The sequence below is a fragment of the Malania oleifera genome, chromosome 8 (assembly GCF_029873635.1).
Source record: "Malania oleifera isolate guangnan ecotype guangnan chromosome 8, ASM2987363v1, whole genome shotgun sequence".
In the NCBI taxonomy this organism is placed as follows: Eukaryota; Viridiplantae; Streptophyta; class Magnoliopsida; order Santalales; family Ximeniaceae; genus Malania; species Malania oleifera.
Genome location: NC_080424.1, coordinates 107,203,026 through 107,209,107, shown reverse-complemented (window position 1 = coordinate 107,209,107; position 6,082 = coordinate 107,203,026).

The window sequence follows — 6,082 nt, the reverse complement described above, 5'->3', positions numbered from 1 at the left end:
TGAGTAAGGTTATATTTACTGTATAGATAAGCATGTCAAAATATTTTATAAAGATACAAAACAAATTATAATTTTATACAAACTAATGACAAGATATGTTTCAGACAAATTTATGATAAACAACAACAACAAAACTAAGCCTTAGTCCCACTAAGTGGGGTCGGCTATATGAATCCTTTTCCGCCAATTTATGCTATCATGGACAATTTCTTTTGATAGATTCAAAGACATTAAATCCTTACTCACTATCTCCTCCCAAGTTATTTTAGGTCTACCCCTACCCCTTCTACTGCTCCCCACAGTAACTAAGTCACTCTTCCTCACAGGTGCACTATAAGGCCTACGTTGCAAGTGTCCATATCATCTGAGTCGTCCTTCCCTTATCTTATCTTCTATAGGAGCTACACCTAACTTACCACGAATATGTTCATTCCTTAATTTATCTTTTAATGTTATACCACTCATCCATCTAAGCATCCTCATCTCGGCAACTTTTACTTTTTGGATATTATGTTTCTTCGTCGCCCAACATTCTGATCCATATAGCATAGCTGGTCTTATAGCTGTCCTATAAAACTTCCCTTTCAATTTTAAGGGTATTCTACGATCACATAGAACACTTGAAGACCTTCTCCATTTTACCCAACCTGCTTTAACTCTATGCATTACATCATCTTCAATTTCTCCTTCAGCTTGCATAATAGATCCAAGGTATCGAAATCTACAAGTACTATTTATTTCTTCATCATCAAGTTTAACGTTGTCTCCAATATTCCTCCTATCATTACTAAAATTACATTTCATATATTCTGTTTTATTTCTACTTATCTTAAAGCCTCTAGATTCCAAAGCTTCTCTCCATAATTCCAACTCAGCCTCTACTCCATCCCTAGTTTCGTCAATTAATATAATATCATCTGCAAACAACATACACCATGGAACCTCCTTCTGAATACTCTTAGTCAATTGGTCCATCACTAAAGCAAAAAGATAAGGACTCAAAGCAGATTCTTGATGTACACCTATGATAACTGGAAATTCTCTAGTTTCTCCATCTATAGTCTTTACACTAGTCCTTACTCCATCGTACATATCCTTAATGACATCAGTATACCTACAACATATACCCTTTTTTTCTAAAACCCACCATAAAACTTCTCTAGGTATCCTATCATATGCTTTCTCAAGGTCAATAAATATCATATGCAAGTCCCTCTTCTTTTCCCAAAACTTTTCCATTAATCTTCTTAAAAAATAAATAGCTTCTGTGGTAGATCTCTCAGGCATAAAACCAAATTAATTTTCTGAGATCTTCGTTTCTAACTTTAATCTTTGTTCAACTACTTTTTCCCACAATTTCATCGTATGACTCATAAGTTTAATTCCACGATAGTTATTACAATTTTGAATATCTCCTTTGTTTTTGTATATAGGTATTAAAGTGCTTTTCCTCTATTCATCTGGCATTTTCTTAGTTTTTACAATTGTATTAAATAAATTAGTTAACCATATAATTCCATTATCACCCAAGCATTTCCAAACTTCAATTGGGATGTTATCTAGTCCCATAACTTTCCCATTTTTCATCTTTTTTAGTGCAAACTTAACTTCGTTAACTCTAATTTTTCGAATAAATCTTATATTTTTAGTCTTTTCCTCATTTGACAATTCTAAATTTAAGCCTTCTATTTGGTTTTCATTAAACAACTTACTAAAGTAACTTCGCCATCTTTCTTTAATATCTTCGTCCTTAACCAAGACAATATCATCCTCACTTTTTATACATTTTACATTTTTTAAGTCCTTGTTCTTCCTTTCTCTAGCTTTAGCAAGTTTAAATATATCTCTTTCTCCTTCTTTTGTACCTAATCTATCATACAAACTATTAAATTATCTATATTTAGCTTCACTAACGGCCCTTTTTGCATCTTTTCTTGCCTCCTTATATTTTTCAAAGTTATTGTTGTTTCTACATTTTTGCCACGTTTTATACCAAATTCTTTTTGTCTTTATGATTTTTTGTACATCTTTATCCCACCACCAACTTTCTTTGCTATTTGAGAATCTTTCCCTTGATTCACCTAAAATCTCTTTTGCTATCTTTTTAATAGAGTTAGCTAATCTATTCCAAAGAGTATTTGAATCTATCCCATCCTCTAAGGTCCAATCCCCATCTTTGATCATTTTATCTTTAAATTTTATTATATTTTCTCCTTTTAGGTTCCACCATCTAGTTCTCCTACACTGGTTTATTTTATCCTTTTTCTTCCATTTTTTAATGCATATATCTAACACTAAGACTCTATGTTGTGTGGTTAGACTTTCACCTGGAATAACTTTACAATCCTTGCATGATACACGATCTACCCTCCTAGTTAAAAAAAAATCTATTTGACTTATATTTTGTCCACTTTTAAAGGTTATTAAGTGTTCTTCTCTCTTCTTAAAGCAAGTATTCATTATACTAAAATCATATGACATAGCAAAGTCTAAGATCATCTCCCCAGACTCATTTTTGTCTCCATATCCATATCCTCTATGTATCCTTTCATAATTTTTATTATCTCTTCCAACGTGTCCCTTCAGATCTCCTCCTATAAATATTTTCTCAGTCCCTGGTATGCCTTGTATAATACTATCCATATCTTCCCAAAATTGTCTCTTAAGATTTTCTGCTAAGCCAACTTATGGATATGGAGACAAATTTATGATATGATCTGATATAACAGTATTCAAACATATTTATGTTATAACAATATTGACATATTCATGATATGACAGTATTCAGACAGAATCATGATATGACATTATTCAGACAAAATTATGATATGACAGTATTCAGACAGGTTTTATGAAATGAAATCATGTATCAATTTTATTACATGAATAGTCAATATTATATGATATAAGAACCTTGATGGATTAATTATATTCAAAGCACGATACCGTAGCTAGCCAGATCAGTCAGTGTCACCACACTACTCAGATAGAGTGTTGGTGTATGGATAGTCGATTGTGCCTAGAGAAGAGTAGATTACCCCCCCTGACAGTTCGGACCAGGTTGGGTAGGCCAATCGTACTTACAGACGCGTTATGTTTGGCTTAGTGTGGTAGGCCAGTCATTACTAAGTGTCACGAGCTAAGCTTGTTCAGGGCATTATGCTTGTCTATGACCGCTTGTCTCGTGTGCTTGGGGTAAGTTTCCATTATGTAAATACTAGTGTAGGGTTATTTTCTACTATTAGTGTAAGCTTGTGGTTCTCAGACTGGTCCTCGACAGGGACAGTGGAAGAAGAAAAAAAATTATGGTTCGGGTTATCGTCAGAATACCGACTGACAGTTCTCAAGGGGATCCATCCTCCGCACCATGCACCAGGTGTCATAAATGGAACGATGATGAATGTCTGCTGTTCTGGGGTAATTGCTACAACTATGGCAAATCGGACCACATATCCTGAAACTGTCAGGCAGAGAGGAGTGATATGCTTGTATAAAGCTAGAACCGTGTGTAACGACCTGCTTAATTTCCACATTTTTTTTTCCTTTCAAATAATAAAATTCAATATCAACATATCAAATCCAGTACGACATAATCAATCTGAACCCGTGGGTACCAGGGACATACCAGAAACACAATACGGAAACCTAAGCAGCAGGAAACATAGAATCTTAATATCATAAACATAACATCATTCGTCTCAATACCAGAGTTACTACATCCATTGTGTTTATACATACATCCCAGAAAGAATTCTAGAGCCACTTCTCACCAAAACCATCTGACCCTAACCAAAATACTTACCCTTCAAAAAAGGCAAGTTGGCTGAATCTATCCCAACAGAGCTTTATCTGCTCTCCTATCAGGGGCTCCTGAAAATTTCATGTAATTTCGGGGCTCATCCAGGGAAATAAACTAATACTAGTGTGTGACAACATGAGTAATTATGTGTTATACATAGAATCATATACGTAAACATATTCAGTAATTATATTAATCATTTATGATAAAAATATATTTAATCATAGCATAACAGAACATATTAGATTTCTACAAGCATAATTCATCTCATATCATAGTAATAATACGAAAACAACCCTGGTAGGTTAGCTAGTTATTATCATGTATCACCCCCACATGACTGGGTTATGTAGCCCGAAGGCGAGACCTAACAATGGTTGGCCGACCACTACCAAGTCAAAAGTACAGTTTGTAAGTCCGATGGGGTCTGCCAAACCTGGTCCGTACACCAAGGGCGCTCACACATTTTAAAACCACATCGAATAGCCGTCCTCGCACTACTCCGTACAGCAGCGTTAACACAATATCATGATGATCATGAACACATAGCAGCGGTATCGTGTAAGTGCTAACCTAAATCAAGCCAACCAGGTTCTGATATCATATAGCATATAATGAAACTGTTATATATGGATATTTCATATTATTAATTGCCAAATCTCATCACATCATTTGCATATATATACATCATAAAAATCATCGACCCGTACGTCGGCATTTCATATTTTACCATAGTTCGGCCCGTACGTCGGCAAAACATATCCATAGCTCAGCCCGTATGCCAGAAAAACATATTCATAGCTCGGCCCGAATGACAACAAAACATATCCATAACACGACCTGTACGCCGGCAAATCATATTCATAGCTCCGCCCGTACGCTGGCAAATCATATAAAATTCTCGGCCCCGTACACCGATTTTTCTTTAAAAAAATCCATATCATTATCATATTATCAGAAAACAGTATTTCATTATAAATTCTACTCATGCGACATGAAATAGGTTTCATACATATTCAAACATATCATCTTTTATAGCAGTATTTCCCAAACATAAAGTATATATAAATATATTTGTTTTCCTAAAATTAGATGTTGTAATAACATACATACATTTTCATAAAATAACTAAATTAGTTTATCCCCTTACGTGATTCCTAAAAAGCCCCTAAGACAAATAGTCCTACACTCGTAGGATTCCCCATTTAACACCCTGAAAATGATATTTCCCATAACTAAACTTTAGTATTTGTATGCGTACTACGCTTCCTACAACTACAAGGAAAGCCAAATACTGAATAAAAGTCTTACCCTGAATTTGGGATGAATTTCAAACTTGTCCCACCGACGATCCACTCCAGCAGATGTGCAGAGAAATTCCCCAGGGGTGTCGTGGTGGCTTCGGATTGTTGATCCGGTGAAGAATGGACCCAAAAATTAAGAGAGAAGGGGTGGGAGCCGAAGAGGAGAGAGAAAAAGGTTCCTGCACTGAAATTCCGACGAAAAATGAGGTTTTTACCCATTTATACACTGGCCTTCATCGACAAGGTCATGAAGACAACTCGTCGACGAACTCTCCCCTCGTCGACAAAATTTAGGATCACCCAAAAACCCCTCTCGGTATTTTGTCATCGACGAAAAGCACCTTCGTCGACGAGCCTAATACGTCACGTCGTCGACGAACATGAAGACCTGCTGTGCCCCCCTTTTAATTTCCTTCTCTCCCTATTTTATTATTATTTAATTACCATTATTTTTGGGATCATTACATTCTCCCCTCCTTATAAAATTTCATGCTCAAAATTTGCTGTTCGCGTAGTTTATCATCCTTTAAAACAAAATGATCTACTTATTTTATTACTTACCCTCACTTATGGCAGATGAATACCGTGGTTATATTCCAAGTCCTGGGAGATGACATATACAAAAGAAAATTTTCCCAAAACTAAAATATTACTTACTAATTAAACTATTACATGTTCCTGCAAAAGAAATATTACCCAATTATTTACATTTTACTTGTCAAATATCTTAGAATAGCTATGGATATTTCTGCTTCATCTGCTCCTTAGACCCCCCAATAAGCTTCTTCCATTGCATGATTCTTCCATAAAACTTTCACCAAAGGAATCTTCTTGTTACGTAACTCTTGCACCTTCCTTCCAGAACCTGTACTGGCACCTCCTCATACACTAGTGAATCACTGAGCTTTAATTCACCATATCTAATAATATGAGAAGGGTCTGGGATGTATTTCCTCAACATAGATACGTGGAATACGTC